The sequence below is a fragment of the Haematobia irritans genome, chromosome 4 (genome assembly GCF_050003625.1).
Source record: "Haematobia irritans isolate KBUSLIRL chromosome 4, ASM5000362v1, whole genome shotgun sequence".
NCBI lineage: Eukaryota > Metazoa > Arthropoda > Insecta > Diptera > Muscidae > Haematobia > Haematobia irritans.
This window is the reverse complement of record NC_134400.1, coordinates 75,281,603-75,294,251: the sequence shown is the minus strand read 5'-3', so window position 1 is coordinate 75,294,251 and position 12,649 is coordinate 75,281,603.

Genomic DNA, 12,649 nt, shown 5'->3' with positions numbered 1-12,649 from the left:
TGCGTGAAATTGCTAATATCATGGGCATCTCAAATTATCGAGTCCATTTAATTTTGCATGAAGAACTACAGATGAAAAAGCTTTCTGCAAAATGGGTGCATTTGTTAACAGTCGATCAAAAACGCATAAGAATGAACATTTCTCAAGCTTGTTTGGATCGTTTTGAGCGAAATAAAATGGATTTTAAGCGTCGTTTCATAAATGTTGATGAGACATGGATCCACCACTATACTCCAGAGACAAAAGAACAATCCAAACAATGGACTGAAGATGGAAGAAGTGCCCCAAAGAAGGCAAAAACAATTCAATCGGCTGGTAAGGTTATGGCAACGGGTTTTTGGGACTTCAAATGTATTTTATTGATTGACTATCTGCAAAAGGGTAAAACAAATTCAGAGTACTATTGCAACCTTTTGGGTCAATTAAATGTACAAATTCAAGAAAAACGTCCTGGCTTATGAAAATAATTTTTCATCAAGACAACGCACCAGCGCACAAGAGTGTTTTAACAATGGCTAAAATCAACGAATTAAAGTACGAGTTGCTTGACCCCCCGACACAATCCCATCGCCATCCCCGCACACGAACGGCATCGTCCTCACACCATTGTCATCACCGTATACGAACATCACCGGCCCGACACCGTCATCATCTACGCATACGAACACCGTCGGCCCAACACCACAGCATCATACCGTCGCCAGACCGCACAGTGTGTCCTTCCCATACATTCGACGGCCAAAAATAGAAGGAGTTGTACGAGAGTAATGAAATTTGGCACGAGTTCCTAATATAATAGAATTAAGAAAATTTCAAAGTATCGACAAAATCGGTTCAGATTTAGATATAGCTTCCATATATATCTTTCGTCCGATATGCACTTATACGGCCCTAGAAGCCAGAGTTTTACCCCAATTTGGTTGAAATTTTGCACTAGGAGTACAATTAGTAGCATAGTCTAGTGTGCCAAATTTTATTGAAATCGGTTCAGATTTAGATATAGCTCCCATATATATCTTTCGTCCGATATGAACTTATACGGCCCTAGAAGCCAGAGTTTTACCCCAATTTGGTTGAAATTTTGCACTAGGAGTACAATGAGTAGCATAGTCTAATGTGCCAAATTTTATTGAAATCGGTTCAGATTTAGATATAGCTCCCATATATATCTTTCGTCCGATATGAACTTATACGGCCCTAGAAGCCAGAGTTTTACCCCAATTTGGTTGAAATTTTGCACTAGGAGTACAATGAGTAGCATAGTCTAGTGTGCCAAATTTTATTGAAATCGGTTCAGATTTAGATATTGCTCCCGTATATATCTTTCCCATACAAATAATATTTCAAAAATGCCATATCTTCTGTAAATTTATAACTAGAATGTTTATTTTTCGCAAAAATGCATACAGCATCTATTAAATGCTGTTTTGAAAATATGAAGAAAATCAGCCCACTGTAACACCCGTCCCCCGTACAACCCCCATACAAAAATTGTACAGTTCACTCTATTTAATTTATTAACAACATTTTCACATCTTCGTGATAATCTAATTTTTTAAGCTTCAATTTCGTTCTTAATGAATTGATGTATGGGTCGGAGGATATCAACAAATGATGCATTACGTCTTCGTTAGTAGAACAGCGCCCAGTCTTGCGCGAGTTATATAGCCTATAACGTTTATAGTCTTTATTCCTCGCTGCCTGCTTCATTATGGTATGTAAAAATTTATTTAAAAAAAAAATAATAACTGATATATATAGCGTTATATTTTCTAATTTTGCAAAAATAAAATGCACATCAACATAGGTTCTATTTTTAGAATGACTGCAAGAACTGCTACAATTTTAAAAGATTCTACACATTGCGTGTAATGATAAGTGGCGTTATTATTCATTCAATCCCAACGTCTTTAATAGCTCAGTGGATAGAGTTGGCGGCTGGTGTGCGAACATCTGGAGTTCGAGCCCAACTCATGCTCAAGTTTTCATTATGGTGTGTAAAAATTTATTTAAAAAAAAATAATAACTGATATGATTTTAATTTCAGTGTACGAGCACTTTATACACAATTATCTTACAAATATACTATTTATAGTAATAGACATGCACACAGGCAAAACAACAACAAGCTGTAACGAAAGAAAGAGTGCGCAGTTGTTGATGCACTCGTAAAATAACGCATAACTCATATTTTTTACTGTAATTTTTTGGTTTTCCATTGTTTTTTTGGCCGCGGGCAAATATGGGCACAATTTTTTTTTGAATCTGTTAGCTGAGACCCTCAGCTTTAATTTGGTATAGGACTCCATGTTTCGCACTGCTTCGCACACAACTTAAAGTTTAACGGAAAATCATAAATGTTTATTTTTTTGGCCCAAAATAATTTGTTGTTTTTTTTTTTTAATTTTTATTTTTTTTTTTTAACTTACATAATGCTTGATGCCTATTTAAAGTGAAAAAAATTTCTATAAGGTACACCCGGTGTATAGTTTATAAGTAACAATGTTTTAAATATGACATAGAAAACTAATCTATTTGAGACTTGTTCACATATGTCAACTTTGCGCTGCTCGGGACAGAAAACCAATGGAGATATTTGCATAAAATTTTACACACATGACCTTTGTAATATAGTTTAACCAACTGTGCAAAAATCATCAAAATCGGAGAGCAGGTCCAAAATGATTTATTGCCGCAGCGGACACAGTGTGGACCGTTCTCCCGACACCCCTAACACTGCACCACTTCAAATAAACAAAATCATTGTGAATTATCAGACGATGTCTTTATATTTTCTTGGACTATGATGGTATATTTGTCCTTATGTCTGTATTTGCAAACAATTATTTATTTAAGAAATACGGTGTAACTTCTAATCGTGTGGTGTATACGTAATTGTTATGTGTTGCAATTCATTGTGTTGGTGTGAGGGATTGGTTTTGTGTGTTGTATCTTTTACCTTGCAAGTCGGCATGAAGCCACCTTCTCGAGTGATATTAGCTCCAAAGGAAGTCATGGAAAAGCAGTTATTGCACACAGAAAAAAAATTTAAGAAGATTTTTACAATAATTTATTACAAGAATCTTCCAGAATTTTAGTTCATTTTTCGTATCTTCAACGAAAATTAACTACTCGAAAGGAAATTTTACAAATTCTAAGTAGCAATCGTTTAGTTCATGGCCTACAAAATACGATGGAAATTTCCTTAACAATTTCCTAACTGGTAGTTAAAAATTCGTTTGTCATGCTATAAATCTACTTGTGAAATACAAAGTACTTTCTAAATAGTGCAATTTACTATAAGATTTTTTTGTATGAGAAAATATTTTTTTACGAAAAATTAACTTGAAAGTGGATAGCAATTTCTTACTGACAATTCCTATAGTTAATAATTGTTGGTAGAAAATTACCCAATGAAATATTTTTAGTTCACATGTAATTAAATTTATACACGGATGAAAAAGACTGGTTTTCATATGTTTGGCTATAATCATTATATGTTTGGAAAACAAATTTTTAAACACAATATTTTTGAGTGCAAGCATATAATGTTCATAAACTAGCATAACATGTTTGGGACATATATGTTAATATGTTAGAACATATTATGTTTGGGACATAAAATGTTTGTAAATATAATATGCTTGGATGCAAACATATATTAATTTAGAAATAGCCTATAAACATATATGTGTTTAGTAGCTTGGAGCGCTATTTAACAGGAAGCGATATTGAATTAAGTTGGTGGTTGTTGCTTGTTATTACAAAATTAACATTTTATTTTTCATTGGGCAATTGATCAGCTACTTCTTTGATCCTTACAAACTGTGTGGTCCGCTGTTCGAATCCCCGTCCGGCAAAAGGTAAAATTAAAATAAAAAAAATCATACAATTGAACAATGTTTGTATTACAGAAAAAGGTGCTAAGAACTAAAAAATCTCGTGGAAGTGAGAAAGATGTGGGGGAATATACAATCGGACAGAAACAAAATTTTGAGCATTCAGGTCGAAAACCTATGTTGTTAGCACCTATATTACCTGTTTATTTTCATAATTCATTATGATTGTAAATATATAAATAAATAAAATTTTGAGCACAATATTGTTTGGGAGAACTTTTTAAGCATATAATATTTTTGTGTGCAAAATGCTTCCAAACATATTATATGTTCACATAATAACATATTGTTTTTTGGAAGACAACATTATTGAATTTGGATGCAAAAATACAAAATGTTTGGAAATTGACTACCCAAACATATATTGTTTAGACCAATATGCTTTCAAACATGTTATATATTGGAAGAGATCAAACATATAAATGTTTGGGCAATAGCCAAAAATGTATATGCTTGAAGCAAAATGTGTTTGGGAGTATATGTTACAGATGCGATTTTTTGTGAGCGTGTAGACATTTTCGTCAAAAATGGTAGATAACATTTCATGAAGTTTTTGCTATAAAAGTCCTTTAAAAACGAGTTAACGGAAACTTTATTTTCCAAATTAGGACTCGACTTCCAGTAGAAATTATGCTACGTTTGAAGTAAAAAACTTCTTTAAAATAAAGGTTTGAAAAACATGTCCTATATTTGAACGATTTTTTGCTTTGTAGTCAAGATGCAAAAAGACAACAAATTTAAAGACAATTTCATTAAATTGAAAGAACTTTTCTGAATTATTAAAGTCAAGTTGACCTTAGCCTATACATTTTTTTTCATGTTAAGATACCCATTTTTAAGTCAAATCACTTTATAATAAGGACAATACGACTTCATTGAAAAGTTTATCGACTTTTGGACAAGGAAAATAACTTTATTTTAGAGAAATGCGTCTTCTATGCTAAGCAAAATTTGTATTCGTATTTTAAAGACATGAAATCTTTGACCTCACGACAATATTTTTTTTAGTGTAAACTGGTGTGCCTTTACGAATATTATTCTTAGAGTAAATTGTCAGCAGATGCGATGAACTAATGCGCAGTACAGAGATCTTTATCGGCATAGTGGAATGTGATTAATGTAAAGATGATGTTACTTGAATTTTGTTTGAGTGAGAATAATGCATTAATGAGAAATGGTAGCGGGGGCTAGGTACACTGAAAAAAAAGCATACCCGGTTCCAAAGATTTTGTGTTTACTTTAAAAAATTTGGTATTGATTCCGAGCCAAAGAAGAGGAGACTTTTGTATTCGTATTTTAAAGACATGAATTCTTTGACCTCACGACAATACTTTTTTCAGTGTATGTTGTGTACATGAGCGTGGGGTTGTTTTTATGTTTGTTCATTTAGTTGTTTGTGTGTGTGTTTGTTATTCGCGGATGGTTTATTTGGCTGGCTGAGGTGTTGTTTTCAATAAAGGCACGTGTGTTTTTGTTGTTGTAGGAAGGTTTTGGCTTTGTTTGACATGCTTCAGTTGTATAGTTGGCGTTGGTGTGGGTTGTTGCATCTTTTAAGTAGGTATGTAACAAGGGAATATAAAGGCATGGAATATTTTGGATTTTTGACACATATATTGGTGTTTGTTTATTAAACCTTTTAAATTAAAGTTATTAATATTTTATCGGTAGTTTAGAAAAAAGTTATTAAGAATATTTAGGCAAATATGTTGAAATTGAAAGTGTATTGAAATTTTTATTATTCTATGTAAAAAAGTAATATTCAGTTCCAGATGAATTTGGAAAATTTTTGTTATATCTCAGCGTATAGTTTATTCATAAATTGGTAAGTATTTTTTTAATATGGCTTTCTTTTACAAAGAATATTTTTTTGTATATTATTATTTGTTAATTTTTTTTTTTTTTTTTGGAAACCAGTTAAATGTTTTTCTTTGTTGTAAAAGCAATATTTAATTTCAGAGCAACTCCAGATGGATTCGAACAAATTTAAAAAATAGAGAATTGGTAAGTTTTCTTTTAAAAAATAGCTTTATTTCAACTAGAATATTTACGTTTTTGTGACCTTTTTATCATCAAAATTACAGGGTTTTAATACCTTATTTTAGTATTTCTTTAATCAAATTTTTTGGAAATCTATTTAATAATTTTATTTAATGTAAAAAATAAATATTTAATTTCAGAGTAACCCAAATAAATTTGGACAACTTTTTATATTTCCCCTCAGCGTACAATTTAGTAGAGAATTGGTAAGTTTTATATTAAAACTTTGGCTTTCTTTTAACTAGAATATTTATTTTATTATATCCTTCACATCGATAACAACACACTATTATGAGTTTATATAGAATACTTCATTATTTCTCTAATTGTTTCAGGTACAAATTTTATGAGATACGTTTTCCAAAGAAAAGTTGAATTCCTTACACCATTTGATAAAATGCCCCCAAATATGATAAGTTACAAGCTAAAATAAAGAATTAAAAAATTATATTGCATTACATGGTGTTAATTTTTAACAATTTTCATTATTGCTTCCATTTTTTTCCAGCAAGATATGTGAAAAAATTACCTACGATGAATAAAAAAAAGGATAAGTCAAAATGTCCAAACAGCGAGTTCAAATGAACTACTCTCTGTTCCACGTGGTCATAATTTTTATTCACAAAACAACATTGTATTAAGAATCATAAGTTTTTATAATAAAGTACTTTTGCTTAAAGAAATTTTAGTTTTAATGTATGAAAATTTTTATAATAGTAAAACGGTTTGTTGTTCCTTTAATTATTTAATTTCTCTGTACTGTGGAATGATTGATTTCAAAATAATAGTTTAATCATTGACATTTTAAAGAGACTGTTAACCAATTTTTATTATCGGGTTTCCCAAAAAATAAGCAAGTAAACCAAAATAATACAGACTTTTTAACTTGGTAGGGGTATATAAATCTTATGGTGTTGTAAAAATGAACTAAAATACTATGTTATAGATGAACTAAAATTTAAGAGAATTATAAACTAGACAAGTTGAAAAAAATCTTAAGGGCTAAATCATTGTCAATATTACTGCAGTTTAGTTCATTTTGCAATGAAAAAGGGTTCACTGTTTTTTCAGTGTGTATTCAAGGATGTGTTGAAGAAAATGGCTGGAATCGGGATCATTTCCATCGAACAATGACCCAGCAAAAAAATTTGGAAGTTCTTCTCAAGGCACAACTTTAAAAGAACTTCCAACAATTCTCTCCCAAAGATGTTCTTTATTTTAACTGCATAGGAAGTTAATTTGAGGCAATTTTTTTATAACCCGTTTTTCATATTTTTAAAGGGAAATTTATTTTTATTTGTTTCAAATAGGTTAAAAACATATTAAGAATTAATAAAATTGTACAAATTATTTAAATTTAGCCGAAAAAAAAATGTTAAATCCTTTCTAGAAAAATTGCGAATTTTTGAAAATATTTGATGACAAACGTTCCAGACAAGCGTTATAATGCATTAAAAATCATAAACAATTTTTAAAATTATTTATTTGTCAAAATGTATTAATATACACATCCAAAACACTGAATTGACCTCACCACACTAAAAAACAGTGAATCCTTTTCCATTGCAAAATGAACTAAACTGTAGTAATATTGACCATGATTTAGCCCTTAAGATTTTTTTCAACTTGTCTAGTTTATAATTCTCTTAAATTTTAGTTCATCTATACCATTGTATTTTAGTTCATTTTTACAACACCATAAGATTTATATACCCCTACCAAGTTAAAAAGTCTTTATTATTTTGGCTTACTTGCTTATTTTTTGGGAAACCCGATAATAAAAATTGGTTAACAGTCTCTTTAAAATGTCGACGACTAAACTATTTTTAAATCAATCATTCCACAGTACAGAGAAATTAAATAATTAAAGGAACAACAAACCGTTTTACTATTATGAAAATTTTCATACATTAAAATAAAACATTCTTTAAGCAAAAGTACTTTATTATAAAAACTTATGATGAAAGTTCTTAATACAATGTTTTTGTGAATAAAAATGATGACCTCGTGGAACAGAGAGTAGTTCATTTGAACTCGCTGTTTGGACATTTTGACTTATCCTTTTTTTATTCATCGTAGGTAATTTTTTCACATATCTTGCTGGAAAAAAATGGAAGCAATAATGAAAATTGTTAAAAAGTAACACCTTGTAATGAAATATTGTTTTTTAATTCATCATTTTAGCTTGTAACTTACCATATTTGGAGGCATTTTATCAAATGGTGTAAGGAATTCAACTTTTCTTTGGAAAACGTATCTCATAAAATTTATATCTGAAACAATTAGAGAAATAATGAAGTATTCTATATAAACTCATAAAACTGTGTTGTTATCGATGTGAAGGATATAATAAAATAAATATTCTAGTTGAAAGAAAGCCAAAGTTTTAGTATAAAACTTACCAATTCTCTATTAAATTGTACGCTGAGGGGAAATATAAAAAGTTGTCCAAATTTATTTGGGTTACTCTGAAATTAAATATTTATTTTTTACATTAAATACATTTATTAAATAGGTTTCTAAAAGCTCTAATGGAAAAAATAATAATATGGATAAAGAAACCAAATATTCTGGTTAACCCTAGACAGTCATCATTCGTCAAAATGACGACATTTCATTTTCGATTTAAAATGCATTTTAGTCTATTGGGAAATGGTTAATATAAATTATACTAATTCGACCGTTTTATGATTTTTTTTTTTTTTTGTTTTATACTAATTAAAACCAAATTGAATAAGAAAATAAATTCAAGTTTCGCTCACGATGAAAATTATACCGTCTTGAAATGAGCCGTAGTCAAAATGACGAAGGATGACGTTAATGTACAAAAAATAAGGATGACTGTCCAGGGTTAAAAGAAAGTCAAAGAATCATTACCAATTCACTATTAAATTACAAGCAAAGGAGTACTAAAAATTTTTCCAAATTTTTAAGGGGTTATTCCGAAATTAAATATTTGTTTTTTACATTAAAAATATTACATTGGTTTAAAAAAAATTAAAGAAATACTAAAATAAGGTATTAAAAACATGTAATTTTTGTGATATAAATGTAAATATTCTAGTTGAAAGAAAGCCAATTTGTAAAAGAAAACTTACCAATTCCCTATTTTTTAAATTTGTTCGAATCCATCTGTAGTTACTCTGAAATTAAATATTGCTTTTACAACAAAGAAAAACATTAAACTGGTGTCCAAAAAAATTAATTAACAAATAATAATATACATTAAAAATATTATTTTAAAAAAAGCCATATTAAAAAAAATACTTACCAATTTATGACTAAACTATACGCTGAGATATAATAAAAATTTTCCAAATTCATCTGGAATTGAATATTAATTTTTTACATTGAATAATAAAAATTTCAATACACTTTCAATTTCAACATATTTTCCTAAATATTCTTAATAACTTTTTTCTAAACTACCGTTAAAATGTTAATAACTTTAATTTAAAAGGTTTAATAAAAAACACCAATATATGTCTCAAAAAAAAAACAAAATATTCCATGCCTTTATATTTCCTTGTTGCATACCTGCTTAAAAGATGCAACAACCCATGCCAACGCCAACTATACAACTGAAGCATGCCAAACAAAATCAAGCAAAGCCAAAACATTCCTACAACAACAAAAACACATGTGCCTTTATTGAAAACAACACCTCATCCAACCAAATAAACCATCCGCGAATAACAAACACACACAACCCACTAAATGAACAGAAATAGAAACAACCCCACGCTCATGTATACACAACAAAACTCAAGTAACATCATCTTTACATTAATCACATTTCACTATGCCGATAAAGATCTCTGTACTATGCATTAGTTCATCGCATCTGCTGACACTTTACTCTAAGAATAATATTCGTAAAGGCACACCAGTTTATGAACGATGAAACGTTTAACTTAAAATTTGCAAAATTTTCATGAAATGTTATTTACCATTTTTGACGAAAATGTCTATAAATTTAATTACATGTGAACTTAAAATATTTCATTGGGTAATTTTTACCAACAATTATTAACTATAGGAATTGTCAGTAAGAAATTGCTACCCACTTTCAAGTTCATTTTTCGTAAAAAAATATTTTCTCATACAAAAAATCTTATAGTAAATTGCACTTATTATTTAGAAAGTACTTTACATTTCACAAATAGTTTTATAGCATGACAAACGAATTTTTAACTACCACTTAAGAAATTTTTTAAGGAAATTTCCATCGTATTTTGTAGGTCACGAACTAAACGATTGCTACTTAGAATTTGTAAAATTTCCTTTCGAGTAGTTAATTTTCGTTGAATATACGAAAAATGAACTAAAATTCTGGAAAATTCTTGAATTAAATTATTGTAAAAATCTTCTAAAATTTACGAGACACTTTTTTTCGGTGCATCGTTGCCAGAATTGTTTCACCAAAAACCGCTAGATTTGTCCAAAAAAAAATAGCTAAAAAAGCTAAGAAATCTTAAAAAATAGCTAGAAATCTTGTAAAGTTACCTACATTAAAAAGTCGCCGAATAATGCTAGGCATAAATTTTTTTTCGAACATCATACAAGGCAACATTTCTTCTGATTTCCTGTTAAACAGGCTCAAAATAAATGTTCCTACAAGGCCAACACGACATTTTGAACTTTTAGCAGTAACATACTTCCGTACCAACTATGCAAATAATGATCCACTACGCCGCCTATGTTTGCAATTTAATAAACACTTTCACATAAATGATTTATCTGCAAATAAAGATTTTTTAAAACGCAAACTAATACTATTTCTAAATACTTAGGTTAAGCTCAAAAATTGTATTTCACTTAAAATGCATATTATTTTAATTGTATTCATTTTAATTCTACTTCTATGAGACTGTAACAATATTATATTAGCTCTGTTTGCGTACTCTATACATTTTGATTACTATCACAAATTTTTACTGGAAGTACTTCGTTTACATTTCCTATTGTTGTCCAATTTTCGTAAATGTAAATCCATTCCATTAATAGCAGATTTGTTTTTATCGCGCGTTTAAAAATGTTTTGATCCTATCAATACGATATTTTTTCTTGTATTTTTTTGATGTTAACAATATAATACCACATTCAACACTTTATTTCCTTAGATATTTCTTGCATACACTGAAAAAAAAAAAAACATGTTCGGTTCCAAAGATTTTGTACACTAATGATTTTGGTATTGATTCCGAGTCAAATTTGAATTTATTCGTTTTTTCAGTTTTTTCTTCATGAGATATCAAAGTGCTTTAAAAACGTGCTAACGACAGCTTAAATTTCCAAATTGAGACTTTAAGTAGAAATTATTCTATGTATACGTTTTTAAAATAAAGTGTTGAAAAACATCTTCTATTTTTGAATGTTTTTTGGTTTGTGGTCAAGATACAAAAACTCCACAAATTTAAAGATTATTTGATTAATTTTAAGATTTTTTTAGAATTGACCCAAGCCTTCTTTCTTATAGAGATACTCATTTTGAAGTTGAATCAACGGTTAAAACGACTTTATCGGCTTTTGGACAAGAAAAACAGTTTATATAAGAGAAATTCACAAATGCTATTATAACCAAAATTCGCGTTCGTATTTTAAGGCTTCACGACAATATTTTTCAGTGTACAAAGCAATTCGCATCTACCATTTTAATTTAGTAATATCTTAATAACTTTAGAATATTATAATAACATAAAAAAGATAAACGATTATAACCAAAATTCGCGTTCGTATTTTAAGGACATGAAATCTATGGCTTCACTACAATGTTTTTTCAGTGTACAAAGCAATTCACATCTACTATTTTAATTTAGTAATATCATAATAACTTTAGAATATTATAACATAAAAAGGATAAACGAGTCAAATGCTAATATCACTAATAATTTACTGACAGTTTATCTAAAGAATTTGTATGCTAATAGTAGATTTAAAGTTTACGATATCTTTTATGAATATGAGGACAAAACTTTACAACAAGGTGTATTTGCTGCAAAAGTGCCCCATAATGGCTGGAATCATTGTTAATGTTTCAATTGAGCTTTGAAATATGTGGAAAACCTTATTCTGGCGCCAAGGCTTAGATAAAAACGTCGTTTTATCCACATTTAAATAGAAATATGTCGAAAATAAAAAAAGCCAAAAATAGCTAAAAGGTCATGAAAAAAAGCCAGAAAAATCTAAAAGCTAAATTCATTTTTTCCCCGCTAAACGACTTAAAAAAAGCCAAATCTAGCGGGAAAATAGCTAAATTGGCAACGCTGGACCTCACACCTTAAGAAGTAATGCAAATTCAGTGCAGCGGCTGTTGAAATGTTGGACATCCGTCCTATGACAAGCCCATGTTAAATTCGCGCAGAGAAGGAATATGATCACCTCAACCATGTTTGGAGAGCACAATGTTATTTTTAGGCGGTGACCATGGAGCTTTTTTGTCGCAAAAATGTTGTTTTCTCGGCAAACATATACATGGTTGCCGAAGTCAGACATAGTCTTTTTGAGAAAATAACACGGTTGCCGCAAACATGTTACATGTTCTCCGTCCAAAAATAACATTTTGCTCTCGAAACATGGTTGAGGTGATCATATTCCTTCTCTGTGTGTTCATTGCTTCTGCGTCAATTTGGCACCACTTCCGGATCTAAAAAGAAAATTTTCACTACTGTTTTGGCGACGCTTTTTTTACTGGGGATTTCAGTGGCTGTGGT